The sequence below is a fragment of the Tachyglossus aculeatus genome, chromosome 3 (genome assembly GCF_015852505.1).
Source record: "Tachyglossus aculeatus isolate mTacAcu1 chromosome 3, mTacAcu1.pri, whole genome shotgun sequence".
In the NCBI taxonomy this organism is placed as follows: Eukaryota; Metazoa; Chordata; class Mammalia; order Monotremata; family Tachyglossidae; genus Tachyglossus; species Tachyglossus aculeatus.
Genome location: NC_052068.1, coordinates 75765072 through 75783186, shown reverse-complemented (window position 1 = coordinate 75783186; position 18115 = coordinate 75765072). Strand labels below are relative to the sequence as shown.

The 18115-nt window shown below is 43.0% G+C and overlaps 1 protein-coding gene and 1 non-coding gene across 3 annotated transcripts in view; both read right to left on the bottom strand.

Moving 5' to 3' along the window:
• The window catches only part of ADAMTS12 (ADAM metallopeptidase with thrombospondin type 1 motif 12), a 345960-nt gene that overhangs the window by 204749 nt on the left and 123096 nt on the right, over positions 1-18115 (bottom strand). The gene's annotated exons all lie outside the window — the stretch shown is intronic.
• On the bottom strand, positions 679-816 carry LOC119926250. The gene has a single exon (XR_005450139.1). It is a non-coding gene; the product is annotated as a small nucleolar RNA SNORA7 (small nucleolar RNA).

Below are 18115 nucleotides of genomic sequence, written 5' to 3'. Positions count from 1 at the left end.
TGGGACACGGACCGTGTCCAATCTGTTCAGCTTTTATCTACCCCAGCACTTACTACAGTCCCTGACACACAGTAAGGGCATAATACCCACCTCCCGCCTAGACCAAAAAAACACCAGAGTAGTAAAACCATACTTAGACATTGAGCCTCATGTGGACTAGGGATCACGGCTGATCTCATTATCCTGTAGTTACCCTAGTGCTTAGTACATAAAAGGCACTTAATAAATATCCAACTTAGAAGAGGGAGAAAATATAAAAGCAAGGAGCAAAAATGAGAGGAGAGGGAGCAAGGAAGAACGAAAGAGCAGAAAGACAATTACACCACCGTGCTGCCCTTGCCCTCTTCCCAAGGAGGGCAAGTATCAACAGGGCTGAGTCTCACATAGTAGTAATAGTATGTTAAGTGCTTACGGTGTGCATAGCACTGTACTAAATGCTGGGAGAAAATAGACGTGTGGGAATTAAACATATTTCCTGTCCCTCATGGGGTTCACAAGAATCAGGTATCTCAGTTCACAGGGAAATGTCCCAGTATCCCAGGGTCTGGCCAACTTCTAACTTTAGGTTATTTAGGACGACTTATATAGGCCCATCTTTTGACAATGTAATCCTGGGATCCCTTTCTGGCCTGTGCACCTAGTGAAGGGCTGGGGGCAAACTAGATTGGGTGAATTTTGACTTGTAGCAGATTGCCTTCTACTCACCAGCCACTGGCCAAGCTAGGAATGGAATAGGCATGTCTCTACTTGACTCACCCTCCCATAACCAAGACTGGGAGATTACTGGAAACTCTCCAGATGTGATCCTGAGAGGGGGGCTGCCCACTTAAGCCAGTCTATTTTTCCAGATTTCTGCTGGGCCTACCCACTGCTGAGAACACCCTCAGTGGCCCTTTGGTCAGAAAACTGAACCACCAATACCACTGACCCAGATGGCATTTCCTGACTTCGTGATCTGGAATTGAAACATCTCCTTTGGGGAATTTATTTATTCCCCGCGGCTTCAACTACCACCTCTATGAGGATGATTCCCAAGTCTGTCACTCCAGTCCCGATTTTTCTCCTTCTTTACAGTTTCAGGTTTCCTCCTGCCTTCAGGACATCTCTACTCGGATATGCCGCCTATACTTCAAACTTAAAATATGCAAAACAGAACTTCTCATCTTCCAACTCATACCCTATCCTCCCCTGACTTTCCTATCACTGTGGTGCTGTCTCACAAGCCTGTAAACATGGCATGATTCGAGTCATCTCGTTCACTCAACCCACGTATTCAATCTGTCACCAAATCCTGTCAGTTCAACCTTCACAGCATCACTAAAATATGCCCTTTCCTCACAATCCAAACTGCTATCACATTGATCTGAGCACTTATGTTATCCCATCTTGACAACTAAATCTGTCTTCTCACTGACCTCCCTGCTTCCTGACTCACCACTCTCCAGTCCATACTACATTCTGCTGACCGGATAATTTTTCTAAAAAAAAAATGAACAAAAATTTAGTCCACATTTCCCTACTCCTCAAGGACCTCCAGCAGTTGCCCATCCACCTTCACAACAAACAGAAACTCATTACCACTGGTTTTTAAAACACTCAATTACCTTGTCCCATCCTATTTTACCTGGAAGATTTCCTTCTACAACTCAGCATTCTCAGTAATGTTCCTCTAATTCCAATTTACTCACTGTGTCTTAATCTAGTCTATCTCACCACCAACTGCTCACCTACATTCTGCCTTTAGCTTGGACCTTCTTCTCCCTTCATTTCTGACAATTACTCTTCCCACCCTCAATGCCTTATTAAAAGCTCATGTCCAAGAGGCAGCTCAGCAGGGAGAGCAACTGTCTGTCTCGAGTGATTTTTGATGCCCTGAGCCAGCTCATAAGAGAGAGATTTCTGTGTCCTCAGACAGCTCTCTGCTCCAGGAGACTTTAGAGGACCTGGGTCAGCTGAGGCAACTCGGCAGAGAAAGATATGCAAATTGGGGATTAAAGTGGGAATTTCATCTGTAATTTGGGGATTAAATCCTTGTCCCTCCTGCCTAGACTGAGCCCCAGGTGAGACAGAACTGTGTCCAACATGATAATCTTGTATCTACTCCAGTGATTAGAGCAGTGCTTGGCACATAGTAAGCACTTAATAAATCCCATAATCATTATAATTGTTACCTTCAAAGCCTTATTAAAATCACATCTCCTCCTGGAGGCCTTTCCCAGCTAAACCCTAATTTCCTCCACTCCCTCTCCCTTCTGCATCGCCCTTGCACTTGGATTTGCACTCTTTATTAGCCCTGCCCTCAATCCCAGAACACTTATGTACATACCTGTAATTCATTTTAATGTCTGTCTCCCTCTTTAGACTGTAAGCTCCTTGTTGGTAGAGAGCATGTCTACTAAAGCTATTATATAGCATTCTCCCAAGGACTCAGTACAATGATGATGATGATGATGGTATTTGTTAAACGTTTACTATGTGCCAAGCACTGTTCTAACAGCTGGGGTAGATACAAGGTAATCAGTTTGTCCCATGTGGGGCTCACAGTCTTAATCCCCACTTTGCAGATGAGGTAACTGAGGCACAGAAAAGTTAAGTGACTTGCCCAAAGTCACACAGCTGTACACCGTAAGTGTTCAGGAAATACGATTGATTGATGTCTCCCAATTTTCCAAGTCACACTCTTGACCCTGGACCAATGAAAGGGCTGTTCAGCACATGCAAAGCAGAGAATGAATACAATAATTATTACTGATCCTTCTACCCAAGTAGATTCAAACCAAGTCATTTATATGAAGAATGAGTATCTCTGGGCCAAAGCCCCATCTCTCTGCAGGTCTATCCAAGGGCCTGGTTATTGCGATCATTGAATTCTAGAGAATTTTTTTCCTCGAGGATTGTTTATTGAAGGACATTTCAGTAGAAAATCCACAGGCTAAAATGGAAATTGTCAAAGGTAGAGCGGAGGGTTAAGGCAAGGCCTTTCAATATGATAGGTCTTTTTTGGCAACGTCCCTGAGCTGAAGTTCTCCCTGGCCGGTGGGTGTTTGATGTAGGATAAACATTTCCAACAGTTTCAACAGGGGAGGCTTGGGAGGTCTGTTTGCCATCTGGCCCTGGCTCGGCTGGGATCCTCATCAGTGGAAAACCAGGGAGCACCTGCTGATAAGAAAGGAACAAGCTCTTTGCATCGAGAGGGCCTGCTTGTCTCGCTTGTAAAAACAGAAGTGTGGTGACTCCTCGGTGGCTGATTGGAACGTCAGCATGGTGCCATGGGGCACAGGGAATGCAGTTTGGAGAGGAAGGTTCACTCTGCCCAGCTCAATGTTGAACCTGTAGCTTCACCACTGGCCTGCCCTGCATCCAACGGATTTCCCCGAGAGACGTTCGCCCCTGGAGTCATCCACGCTGATCTTCAGATGCCCAGCTTTCCCTTCAGCCCCTTCTAAAGACAAAGGGAACTAGGCAGAGCTGGTTTATCCGAGAGCTGCCTAGCAGACAACCCAGAAAATTGGGGCAGAGGTGGGGTCTCCTGCAAATCCTGGAGCTTCCAGACCTACTCTCTGGCTGCCTAGCCTCTCCGCCTTGGCCTTTCCCTGCAAAGGGGTTTGGAAGAATCCTTGCTTTTATGTGTTCCTACCAACTATAAGGCCACAGCTCCCTCTCTTTGCCCAGGAATGTGCCATGCCCCAGCCGAGACAGGAGATTCAGGCTCCTTGTGGGAGCCTGGGTGACAGTCTGCTCTGACCCAGTGTTACCTAGGAGAAGCAGAGTGACCTAGTGGATAGAACACACGTCTGGGACTCAGAAGGGCCTAGGTTCCAGTCCCAACTACTTGTCTGCTATATGACCTTGGGAAATTCACTTAGCTTCTCTGGGCCTTATTTTGTCTGTAAAATGGAGATTAAGAGAGCCCCATGTGGGACAGACACTGTGTCCAACCTGCTTAGCTTGTATCTACCTCAGCACTTAACAGGACCTGGAACACAGTAAGCAATTAAGCATAAAAATAATAATAAAAAGCCCTTCTCTCTAATCCTCCCTCAGCATTCACTCGAGTTGGGCAAATTACTTGCTTTGAAATTGACGTGCTCCAGCTTTTCCAAATGGAAAATAAGAGTAACCTCCCTCACTGTCTTGACCAAAAGCTTAGTAAAAAATATATATATATAAAGTAAAATTCAGCTGGCATTTAAATGAAAGACTGAAGGGCTGTTTTACCTAGCATAGGAGATCAATGTGCTTATAAGGACTGCAGAAGGGAAAAGCTAATAGCTGATCCTAATAGTTTAGGGTTGGGTGTGGTGTGTGTGTGCGTTGGGGTGGGGGGGGGCGGGTGGAGTAAGGATCTACTTCCTACAGATCACTGCAGATCCCAGAAGACTTAGCTGTGTCTCCAGACAGGGTAGAGTAGCTGAAAATCACCAGTGACACTGGCACAATTGCATATACCGGCAGAAGTTTTCAGTAATAATACATTCTCAAAGTACTTTTCCTAAAGTACTTTCTCATCAATTACCTAATCTGATTCTCACAAGATCCCTATGAGATCGGCAGACGCAATATTAACTTCAACTGAGGCACAGAGAGATTAAGCAACTTGCCACAGGTCAGACAGCAAGCCAGAACAGAGCTAAGACTAGAACCCACATCTTTTGTCATAGCCTCAAGTTCTTGCCACCAGATCATGCTGCCATTTAGCTTTTAATTTATGTTTCTTAGGTGTTTGTTATTTTTCAGATCCTAAAATTTGGCACATCTTATTCCTCAGGAATGAAAAATAGACCTGAGCCCAGCTGGCCAGTTGAGAATTCAAGACAGACTACCAGTATTCATTGGAAACAGGTGGGGGTCACCCACAAGTGGCCCTGGGCAATGGGAATAGAAATTGCTTCCTTGGTTTCTTTAAAATGTCAGAAAATGCAAAGGTTCCAGCTTCTCTCAGATTTCAAAGATGCAGGTTCAGAGCATAGGTTTTCCTAATGGCCAAGGATATATTTTTCTCCTCTTCCATCCTTTGGCAAGACCTTATAAAATTTTCATGTTTCCATCTACTTAATGAGAGTAAGAGAAATGGTCAAAAGCTTCAACCTTGGCTCTGTTACAATATCTAGGTCGAGAACAAAACAGGCCACCATCAGACCCCATCAGTGAATCTTATCCTTTCCCCACAGTTCTACAACTTGAGTTCAGTGTTACTGAACAACCCACCCAAAAGTTAAATTGCTCCCTGCAATCTTCATTTTTATTTTTAGGAATATTGGAGTCTAAAAGACCAGTTCTTGGTGTTCTCTTCTGCTGCCCTGTCAAAAAAAATTCCAAGTTAATTCTGTTCCTTCAAACAAGATTCATATCTTGGAAGAAACCAGGGCACAGGAGCAGCTGCTAATGGGAAAAATAGTGCTTGGAGCTCCCTAACATTAAGAGATTAATGAGGCAATAATAATAATAATGAAAATAATAATTTAGCATAATAATACAAAATGATGATAATTATAGTATTTGTTAAGTATTTACCATGTGCCTTACACTATGGTAGATTCAAGATAATGAAGTTGGACAGTCCCTATCCCAGATGGGGCTCACAGTCTAAGAAGGAGGGAGACCTGGTATTGAATACCCACTTTACAGGTGAGGAAACTGAGGCAAAGAAGAGTGAATAATTTGCCCAAGGTCACACAGCAGGTAAATAGTAGAGTCGTGATTAGTACCCAGGTCCATGACTGCCAGGCCCTTATGCTTTCCTCTAGGCAATATTGCTCTCTTGAAAGAAGAATCTTCATCACCCCCCACCCTCCTCTACAAGGTAATTGTAGAGTAGAATTGTAGAGTAGCCATAGGGTCTCAGTGGAATTCTCAAGCCAGCAAATTTGCTTAGTGATTGGCACAGCTGCTGAAATTCTGAAAATATTGCAAATATGCACTAGAATTATTCTCCTGTGTCTCTGCTGGTGCAAAACACAGCTGGCAGAATTAGTGTGACCTCGAGGAAAGGGAGGTCACAACTTCTCGGTGCTGTTTCTTCAATGTCTGTTCTCCCTCCTACTTAGTACATGTGGGACACGGACTGTGTCCAAATTGATAGATTTGTACCTATTCCAGTGTTTAGCATATAGGAAGTGCCTAACAAATACAACCATTATTATCCATTTTCAAGTTTACCTTTGTGGCTTTGAAAGCTTCATTAGAAGTTGTTGAAAACATGCATGGAAACATCCATTAGATAGTAAAATCCTTGAGGGCAGGGATTGTGTCTAATTTCTAGAGTATGGCCCTCTGAGCATGTGTTCATGGGTGTACACACACACATGCTCAGCAGCTGTTTGCCTGGAAGAATACATAGGTCACAGTCACCAGTTCTGCCCCTGACAAACGAGGCCAATGAGGCCAAATGGCCAGTGCCATTTTGGAGTGGCATTGTGAATTGGGGTGTTGGAGAAATATTTTCTTCAAAAGGTAGGCTCCTCCAACACCCCCAAATACAAGCACACAGAAGAGGAGGAGCTCCACATGTAGCTCAGGTGAGCTCCAACAGAATTACTGTTGAATGGTCAAAACCTATAGATCCTGAACCTCCTGTTTTCTGGGGGGTTGTGCCATCTAAAAGCAATATAAGTGTCTTCACCACAATTTTAATTTTCACTAGGAATTTGTGACATTCTACATACTCTAAAGTGGACTAGGATGCAATAAAATGAAAGGATTTTACAGGGCCATCATAAAGTCCAGGATATCTAAATTGAATTATATGAGGAGGATAAGCTGGGGACATATTTCTACTTCACAAAAATTGCATGAAAAATCAATGACAGTCAACCAATTGAACAACAGTCTCCACCAGGATTCATAAATTGGCAGCTCTTTATCAGCAAACCCTTACCCCAGATTAGCAATGTAGAGGGAAAGACTGGGCAGTGAGAGATTCCAATTCAGATTTTCCTGGTGGGCAGCCTATTTGCTGAAAGTACCTTTCCAAAAAATGTCAAATTGACTTGTAGGAAGTAGTTTAGATTGTAAGCTTTTATTGCAGTCTCCCAAGATTTAATGCAGTGCCCAGATTCAGGAAGGCACCCAACATATACTACTAAATGAACAAATAGACTGTAATAGACATTCAGCTCAAGTAGTGGTGATAGTATTTATTAAGCATTTACTGTGTGCAGAGCACTGTACTAAATTCTGGGAGAAAGTACTCAGGTGGGAATTAGACTTGATCTACAGTCCCTTAGCAGGGCTTACAATTCACTCAGGATGACAGCGTGGACCCTAGACGATGTATGGGCCTTAAGGTAAAAATAAGAAGAACCTGGTCTAGTACCTAAAGAACAGATGTGAACTGATAATCACCAACAGAAACCTGGTTTGTGACCTTTCAGCATTACCTGCTAGAGAAATAGACCACTTGGTATGTTGGTGGGGGACAGAAATTCAATTTGACTCCAATATGAAACACCAGTATAATCAAAACATCTTTATCATACACGAAACATCCTCAATCAAACATCCTAATGGAAAAATACCCAACCCAATAAGTCAAGCCTACAATCCCAAGAACCTGCTAAGGAGTGGATGCAATTTGTCAGAGTTGTTGCAATTTGTCAAGTAGCAAAGTGCATATGGTAATTCTCCATGAGAATTAACCTTCACAGAGACAAAGTCCACTGGAATTGGAAGATGAGGGGAGGAGGAGGTAAGAATGAGAATGGGGCCAAGTCCCAGAGAGTACTTTTTGGCTAAGAGGGTGACTGGATCACCCCAAATAATAAAAATAATAATAATAATAATGGCATTTATTAAGTGCTTACTATGTGTAAAGCACTGTTCTAAGCGCTGGGGAGGTTACAAGATGATCAGGCTGTCCCACGGGGGCTCACAGTCTTAATCCCCATTTTACAGATGAGGTAACAGACAGAGAAGTGACTTGCCCAAAGTCACACAGCTGACAATTGGCAGAGCCAGGATTTGAACCCCTGACCTCTGACTCCAAAGCCCGTGCTCTTTCCACTGAGCCACACTGCTTCCCAAACTGGCCTTCAGAACACCATCTTAAATAAAATCCTAATAATTGTGGTGGGAACTCACCTGGGATGAGCAACAGTGTCATGGGAGACCGTTGAGGGCAAAGACTCAAGTTTACTGAGCAGAAGGAGGCAATGGTAAACCACCTCTGTATTATTACCAAGAAAGCTCTATGGATACACTACCAGAACATTAATAGATGGAGGTGGGGTGTTCTGGGAGAAATGTGTCCATGGTAGCGTTATGGGTCAGAGGCATAAGACAAGACAATTGTAGTATTTTTTGAGTGCTTAGTATGTGCCAAGTAGGGTACCAAGCACTGGAGTAGATAAAAAGATAATCAGGTCCCACCTGGGGCTCCAAGTCGAAGTAGAGGGAACAGGTATTGAAGAGCACAGTGCTTTGCATACAGTAAGCACTCAATAGAAGAAGCAGTGTGGCTCAATGGAAAGAGCACAGGTTTGGAAGTCAGAGGTCAGGGGTTCAAATCCCAGCTCCACCAACTGTCAGCTGTGTGACCTTGGGCAAGTCACTTAACTTCTCTGTGTCTCACTTACCTCATCTGTAAAATGGGGTTAAGACTGTGAGCCCCACGTGGGACAACCTGATCACCTTGTATCCTCCCCAGCGCTTGGAATAGTGTTTTGCACATAGTAAGTGCTTAACAAATGCCATTATTATTATTATTATTCTTAAATACCCATTGAATGAATTAATCCCCATCTTACAGATCAGGGAACTGGGGTATACAGAAGCGATTTACTCATAACAATAATGATGGTATTTATTAAGTGCTTACTATGTGGAAAACACTGCTCTAAGCACTGGGTCTAATACTCATGGTCACATAGCAGGGATGTGGTGGATTCAGGATTAGAACCCAGGTCTTCTGACCCCCAGGCCTGTGCTCTTTCCACTAGGCCACACTTCTGTTCTGTACATTCACAGGTCAAATCTAATCCCAGCAGCCCTCTGTCTTAAAATAGGATTGTTTCCTGAAAAGTGTCAAACCAAAATGTGGTAAAGCAGAACACATTTTCTAAATATGAATAATGTTACAACTGGGCTACTGGTTCCTAAACCAAAGTGTTAGAACGTAAACTGAAGTGGGGTGCTTTAAAACTTTTTCCAAGCAGCCTGACAGAAGAATTGAATCAATCAATTGAATTTGTAATGCAGAGCACTGCATTAAGTACTTGGGAAAGTACAATGATGAGAAATGATCCTCTCGTGGAACTTTCATTCTAACGGAAGACAGACTTTCAAATAAATTACAGGCAAGAGAAGCAACTGGGGTTCTAGACTGTGAGCCCATTGTTGGGTAGGGACCGTCTCTATATGTTGCCGACTTGTACTTCCCAAGCACTTAGTACAGTGCTTTGCACACATTAAGCACTCAATACATACGATTGAATGAATGAAAAGTGCTGTGAGGATGTGAGGAGGAGTACCTAAATGCTAAACTGGTGGGAAAAAGAACAAGGGAAAGACAGTATGTATTTCGGGGGTTGGAGGTGGGGGGGAAAGGAAATAGTGAGGTGGGATAAGAGTTTAGTCTGGGAAGGCTTCCTGGAGGAGACATGAATTTAGTAGGGCTTTGAAAATAGGGAGAGTGCTGATCTGTAAAAGGGAAGGGAGTTCCACGAAGAAGAGGAAGTGTGAGCAAGGGGTTTTGATAGTGATAATGATGATATTTGTTAAGTGTTTACTATGTGTCAAGCACTGTTCTAAGCACTGGAATAGATACAAGATAATCGGGTTGGATCCACTCCATGTCCACATGAGGCTAACCATCTTAATTCCCATTTTATAGATGTGGTAACTGAGGTACAGAGAAGTTAAGTGACTTGCCCAAGGTCACACAGCAGACAAGTGGTGAAGATGGGATTAGAACCCAGGTACTTCTGACTCCCAGCCCGTGCTGTATCCACTAGAGGCAAGAGTTAGGGTCAGTAAGTAGATTAGTATTAGAGGAGTGACTTGTGCCGACTGGGTTGTACTGGGAAATGAACAAAGATAAGTAGGAGCACGAGAGCTAATTGAATGTTTTAAAGTTTATGGTTACAGTTTATGCTTGATGCAGAATAGGATGGGCAAATACTGGAGGCAATCCATCAACCAATAATATTTATTGAGCGCTTACTGTGCAGAACACTGTAGTATTTGGAAGAGAACAATATAACAGAGTTGGTTGACACGTTCCCTGTCCTCAGTGAGTTTACAGACTAGAGGGATAGGCAGACATTAATATAAATAGCATGGCCTAGTGAAAACAGCACAGGCCTGGATGACAAAGGACCTGGGTTCTAATTATAGCTATTCCACTTGTTTCCTGTGTGACCTTGGGCAAATCACTTAACTTCTCTTTGCCTCAGTTTCCTCATATACAAGATGGGGACTAAATCCTACTCAGACAGTGAACCCCAAGAGGGTCAGGGACTGTGCCCAACATGTTATCTTGTATGTACTCCATTACTTAGAACACTGGTTTGCACATAACACTTAACAGGCCATAATTAAGTGCTATGGGGCTGGGGAGGGTGAAGAAAGGGTGCAAATCCCTTTACTAGGGTGACACAGGAGTGGGAGAAGAGGAAAATGAGGTCTTAGGAAGGGAAGGTCTTTTGGAGGTGATGTGTTTTTAATGAAGCTTGGGAGAGTGAACATCTATTGGACTTAAGTGGAGAGATGTGCACTGAAGATTGTTTTCAGAAAAATGATCTGGGCATCAGAGTGATGTGTAGATTAGAAAGGGGAGAGGCTTGGAGGTAAGTAAATCAGTACAGAGGTTGATGCAGTAGTTGAGAAGGGATACAACAAATGTTTGAACTAGTTTGGTAACAGTTTGGATGGAGTGGAAAGCAAATTCTGGAGACGTTACAGACATAGGATCAACAAGATTAATGATTGGCTGAACATGTGGTTTGAAGGAGAGAGAAATGAGTCTGGCCTGTAAGCCTGTCGTGGGCAGGGAATGTGTCTGTTAAATTACATTGTACTTTCCCAAGTGTTTAATATAGTGCTCTGCTCAAGTGCTCAATAAATACAACTGATGGATTGAGTCAAGGATAACTGGAGGGAAGGAAACTCAAATAAAATGATATGACCCATAGTACAAAGGGGATGGTTTTTCCCTAACCTTCTCTGAAGGTAATGGGCCACTCTGGGAGGTGTTTGGCATGTGAGCCCGTTGTTGGGTAGGGACCGTCTCTATACGTTGCTGACTTGTACCTCCCAAGCACTTAGTACAGTGCTCTGCACACAGTAAGCGCTCAATATGATTGAATGAATGAATCTCTACTAATTGTGAGAAAGCTTCAGCCCTCTGTGGGGCAATAATTTTCTCTGAGGAAGTTTGGAGACGAAGCTTCAGTCGGTTTACTCTTCTGTATTATGCATGTTTGACCTCTTTCCTAGGACCCAACCTGAAGAAGACTAGCAGGGAGAGGATTATCTCTCAGTTTAAGATACGCCTGAGGTAAAAAGGTAGCAATGATGAGGTAATTTGAGGTATTTTAATCTGAGGTCTTGCTCCCTCTATGGTACCACAAGGAGAGGGACTTTCCTCAGGGCCTCATCTTCCCCTTAGCTAATCCTCTAGAATGAATAGATCTGCTAATCTGGGGCCTCTATCACCAGGGCTTTGACTTCAGTTCACTTGTCTCCAAGAAGGTCAGCCGGCTCCGTTCGGGTTGCCACAGCTTCTGCAGAGGAAGCTCATGAAAATACTTGCACAGGAGATGCCAAGTGAAAAATGCCCTGTCTTCAAAAAACACACTCCTTAGAGACCATGTGCGTGAATCCACAGTCCTTTTTGATGAGGGGTGTGTCTTCCTACTGCTTTATTGGGTTGTAGATTTATTCTCTACCTTACCAGAAGTGCTGGACCAGAATCACTCAGTCTGCAACAAGGACTACGATTTCTGGGGTTCTATCAATCAGTAGTATTTACTAAAGACCTAATGTGGGTAGTGCACGGCATTAGATGTTTAGGAGTAAACAATACTGTCTCTGGCTTCAAGGAGCCTACAGTTCCTTAAACTAGTCTTTGCCCCAGGATACCCTTTCTGTGGATTTCAGTTGTCACCATTAGGGACTGCTGAACTGACATCCTGGCAGGACTAGCCAAAGGGTAATGACATGATGTCACTCTCTAGTTGTCCCCAGTGCCTTGTTCATTCAATCAGTGAATTGAATTGAGAGGCTTGGAGGCAAATAAATCAGCAAGGAGGTTGATGCAATAGTTGAGAAGGGATACGACAAATGTTTGAACTAGTTTGGTAACAGTTCGGATGGAGAGGAAAGCAAATTCTGGGGATGTTTAAGGAGCTATCTCCCTAAACAGGATCAACAAGATTAATTACTGGTTGAACATGTGGTTTGAAGGAGAGAGATATGAGTCTAGACTAAGCCTGTCGTGGGCAGGGAATATGTCTTAAATTATGTTGTACTCTCCCAAGTGTACATTCAATTGCATTTATTGAGCACTTACTGTGTGCAGAGCACTGTACTAAGTGCTTGGGAAGTACAAGTGGCAACATATAGAGACGGTCCCTACTCAACAACAGGCTCACAGTCTAGAAGGAGGAGACAGACAACAAAACATGTGGACAGGTGTCAGGTTGTCAGAACAAATAGAATTAAAGCTAAATGCACATCATTAACAAAATTAATAGAATAGTAAATATGTATAAGTAAAATAGAGTAATAAATCTGTACAAACATGTATACAGGTGCTGTGGGGAGGGGAAGGAGGTAGGGCGGGGGGGATCGGGAGGAGGAGAGGAAAAAGGGGGCTCAGTCTGGGAAGGCCTTGGAGGAGGTGAGCTCTCAGTAGGGCTTTGAAGGGAGGAAGAGAGCTGCCTTGTGCTATTCAAACTGCTACAGTGGATTCTCATACCTTGGTAATGTAGAAGTTCTCACTCCTGCCTTCCTAATCAACATAGAAATGCACTTCACCAATGTCACTTGCAAAATAAACTGTCTGAGAAACCAGCCAGTCTCCTTCAAATTCAAATTTGTTGCTTTGCTCCATCAGCTTCTGACAAGTACTAATGTTCCTCACTACTTTATGAGTTTCTGTCTCAGTGTTAGAGGATAGGTTTATTAAAGTAGAAATGTTAGAAATGTTAAGGTTTGATCTATTGATCCAATGCTGTTTGATCTCAGCCCATATTTCAGAATGCAGATCAGCCTAAGAAAATAGCTTCCTATATTCATTCAATTACATTCAGCTATTGCTCTGTGGCTAGTAACTAACTCCAAAGACAAGCAGTGAAATATTACTTTATTTGGGTCTGTCTTACTAATTTAGGGCTTTCTTCCCAGATAGAGATGGAATCCCTCTGTAAAAATCTTATACCTTGTATTTTGGGTACTATATTTATAGTAAATATATATTAAGATATTGCAGACTTTTCATTATGTGTTCTAGATAATGTGTCTGAAACATTAAGCAAAATTATGCATCACACCAGCCTATTTGAAAGAGAGCCTTTATGACTACTGCATCGTAATTTTCTTTTTGTCATGAGCAGCTTATAAAGTACCTTCTTTTTTAGTAACTCTGGTATCGATTACGTACTTAGTATATGCCAAGTATTGAGTTGGGTACAAGATAATCATGTCCCACATTCTAAGTAGGAGGAAGCAAAGATATTGAATCCCCATTTTGCAAAATGAGGGTGCTGAGATACAGAGAAGTTAAGTGACTTGAACAAGGTCAAACAGCAGGTAAGTGATGGAGCCAAGATTAGAATCCAGATTCTCCCACTCTCAGGTCTATGCTCTTTCCACTAGACCATATAGAAGCATTATTTTGTATGCAAAGGTCAGCATTATAGCCTCATAAGTCTCCTTCTCTATTTGAATATAATGGCTCTGTTGACCAAGTACATATTAGGGTATTGCAGTAGAGTTATCTGAAGAAATCCTCAGTAAATAACACTGATTGATCTCTAGGCTGTAAATTTAGAGACTATAAACTAGACTGTAAACTTGTGGACAGGAAACATGTCTATTAACTCTGTTGTACTCTCCTAAGCACTAAATACAATGCTCTGACCGCAGTAAGGCTCAGTAAATGCCGTTGGTTGATTTTCCATCCACTTCCCCCTAGCAAAACCTTGGGGCCAAGCACTAGTGAGTGACTTCTGAGAATCGGTCAGTACATTAAATCTGCAAGTGCAAAGCTGACTTTAAGTATCATTCTGTGAATCTCAGGTTTTGTATCTTTTATCTTTCCAATTTGTAATGCTGATTAAATCTTAATACAGTGCTTTGCACACAGCAAGGCTCAGTAAATACCCCTGATTGATAGACTGATTGATTAATCTTGACTTTGGTCATTTTTTCTGGATATCTGGCTTTCCACGGTACTTGGAGTCTTCACGGAGCTACCACCTGGCTTCTGGATTTCTAATGCTACACTGCTCCATAGATTACTTCCAATACAGGATGGCTAACTGCAATCCTACTTTGGGATTTTATAGCCAAATAACCTCCAGATCAATTTTCTGAACCACAAACCTCCAAGTCTAAGATCAGATATCCTATTTCTATCAGTTACCCACGACTGTACTTAATCTTTCTCCTTTCTAGACTGTAAAACCCAGGAAATTTGTTTACCAACTCTGTTGTATTGCACTCACAAGCACTTACTATAATAATGATGGCATTTGTTAAGCGCTTACTATGTGTAAAGCACTTCTAAGCACTGGGGGAGGGGATATAAGGTGATCAGGTTGTCCCATGTGGGGCTCACAGTCAATCCCCATTTTACAGATGAGGTAACAGGCTCAGAGAAGTTAAGTGACTTGCCCAAGGTCACACAGCAGACATGTGGAAGAGCCAGGATTAGAACCCATGACCTCTGACTCCCAAGCCCGTGCTCTTTCCACTGAGCCATGCTGCTTCTCTAATTGAGCACTATAGTAAGTGCTCAATCAATGCCACTGATTGTGTGGACTGTAAACTCCTTCCAGGCAGGGATGTCTTCTCACTATTGTAGTTTCCCAAGACTTTATTACAATATTCCGCACACAGGAGACACTCAAGAAACATTACTAGTTGATATAGACAAATAATATAAAGCTAATTTAATTCTTTCATGCAGGGCCAGAAAGCTTCTATTAGTGGCACCAACTTTTCAATTTGAATAAAAGGGTTTACTCTGGGGACAAGAGGGACAAAAATTAGAAAGTGAGAGAGGAAACAAAGGAGCAGGACTGTTTTGGTGGGATTGGATTGCCATCCTTGTTGGTTCCATGTTCCAAATGCTATGGGCAACCCTATCCTCAGTCATGCACTTGAACATGTTCTGTGTGCAATGTATCCTGCAGATTTGCGTGATGATGTATTTTTTCAGCACATACGTAAAGCCCAGTATAGGTTCGGGACTTGGCCTTTGGCCCAATAATTTGGTCATAAAGATGGAAGAGCCTAATTTCTCCCATCTCCTCCAACTGGGAGACAAACCAATTGAGAATCAACTAGAACTCCTCCTTTCTACATAGACTGAGTCCAATTATGAGTCAGGGTGTGTTTCCAACTTGATAAACTTGTACCTACCACAGTAGTTAAAACAGTGATTGACAAATAGTAAACACTTAAATACCATAATCATGATTATAATAATAATAATGGGGTGGGAAAGGAGAGAGAACAAGGGAGAGAAGGGGAAGTAGAAGGTAAAAAAAGGAGGAACTCCAGTGCCATCTCCTCCCCTACTTCTCCCCTCTATTCCTCACCAAACCCCGGGTCTGACCCAAGTGGCTTCCTTCACTCCCAGAGCCACCCACCTATTAGCCTCTCTCCCAGACAATTGCGTGGCCCACAGAACCACAAGTCCGGTCACTCCAGTGGCCACTATGCAACCGTGGCTCCAGAATTCTGATATTATCTCATGTTCAGCCTCCATTGACCCCCCATCGACACTCAACTCCCCCTCATGCTGCAGAGACCCCCACCCTACCTTGCACTGTGTACATGTGTCACGAACCCCAGCCCGTGCCCAACCCTAAATTTCAGCTGAGGACATGTCAGCCTATGTCCAGCCAGTGCGACACCCCAAGGACTCCAGCCCTTGCTGACAGAGAGCCTAATGGAGTAATAATAGTAGTTGTAGTAATAGCATTTATTAAACACTCAAGTTCAGAATACTGTACAAAGCACTGGGAAAGCCTACACGGGTAGACCTCAGAAACTGCCCCTGGCCTCTAAGGGGATCACAATCTAAAATAAGTTGGGCTGGAAGTTATTGATAAACTCATAAGAAAAAATGAACAAAACGTTGAAGGGTACTCTTCCTGCCCCCCAAAAGATGGGCAACAGTTCAAATAAGCAACGTTAATCTGAAACCAAGACTTAAACCCTAAACAGCAAATGTCCAAGAGCAAGGCCAGCTGTCCTTACAGGATAGCTGGGTCACTAGGTCCCTCCAGAGTTCTGAGATCATCATTATCAATTGGACTTTCATCTTTTCATGGGTGAAAAAACTTTCAGTGTAGAAAGGTCCAAGTCTTCCCAGTCTGTCTCACTCCAGGACATTGGACAGTGGTCCAGAAAAGAGCGCCAATTGGGTTTCAATCAATGGAATTTATTGAACACTTACTGTGTGCAGAGCACTGTACTGAACTCTTGGGAGAGTACAACAACAATGTAACAGAGTTGGTAGACCTATTCCTCGTCCACAACAAGCTTATGGTCTCTGACTAGATGGCTCTGTTCAGCCCCCCAGATAAAAAAAAGAGCCCCACCCTGCTTTCTCCACAGCTTCATTGTTTCCTGGTTGCTCACTGTGGTCAGAGACTGTAACAATCCCTTTCTATCCTTCCTTCTGTCAAGATGTCCTACTTTAGGAGAAATTCTTTGGCAGCACATAGTGCCAGGTGTGCTTGTGGAGGGCAGCAGAGGAAAACCACAGGGGAGTCATTCGTTCCAACAATCTGATGAACAAGTAGCTATTGAACCCCTCATCGCCCAGATGCCACAGCACAGGAGCAATCTTGGGAACTCTTGGCAAATGCACTCTCACCTCCACAGACCTGAGTGACAAGACCACTGGAGAGTTCGGCAGGACTTACAGTATCTGAACTTCATACCCTATTGGATTTTCAATAGGTTCCCTTCTCTGAAAGACTCTCCTTCCACATAATTAGGAAGCGAGGAAGAAAGCTTGAACACAGTTTTCCCTACAGGATATAAACAGTTTGTGGTCTGGGTGAGACATTCCAATAATGATATTCAGTCCTGACTGGTTTAAAAAAAAAAATTGTGTGGATTTCCCTAGACACCACCCCACCCACATACACACACACACTCCATCAGTGATGCACAGGAAATTCCCTGCATCATTCTGTCAACACAAACTCAGAAGAAAAAAATGGATTCCTTTTTGTGATCTGTGTGGTGCAATGTGGTCATTGTAGCTGTTTGTCAAGTTCATGGAGGGTTGAACAAGAGTGATTGGCTTGACATTGACAGCAATCTGCTTCTGGGCATGTTGGGTCAGAGGGTCTTTGCTGAAAAACCCATCTCCATGAATATCTAAGTTTGCCTGTCACTTTTAGGCAGATATAACGAGAAAACTGATGACAGAATAAAGGCCCGGTGTGGGCAGGGATTGTCTCTCTATTGTTGAATTGTACTTTCCAAGCACTTAGTACAGTTCTCTGCACACAGAGAGCTCTCAATAAATACAACTGAATGAGACAGAAGACTGATCCTCTTTTGTCATTTGAGGCAAAATGTGAACTGTGGGAAATAAGCAGCAGGTTTGTGACAACCCAGTTAATTCCACCGGACTACAACTCTTCCTGTTTCCAAAGCACTCCTCCAGGAAGCCTTCTTTAATTCCCACCACCCCAAATAGCATTAATTCAATAGCCATCCTTGGCACTTAAGTACTTAATACCTACCTGTACAAGTAGGTTGATATAAAGATCAGTGGCCTATATTGTTCTAGGTAAGTTATGCTAATTTTTTATTCATTTATTTCACCTTTCCATATTAAGGTGTTTACTACATGCCAACTAATGTGCTAAGTGCTCAGGCAGATCTTCAGGCCTGACACAGTCCTGAGCCCACAGGTGGCTCTGAA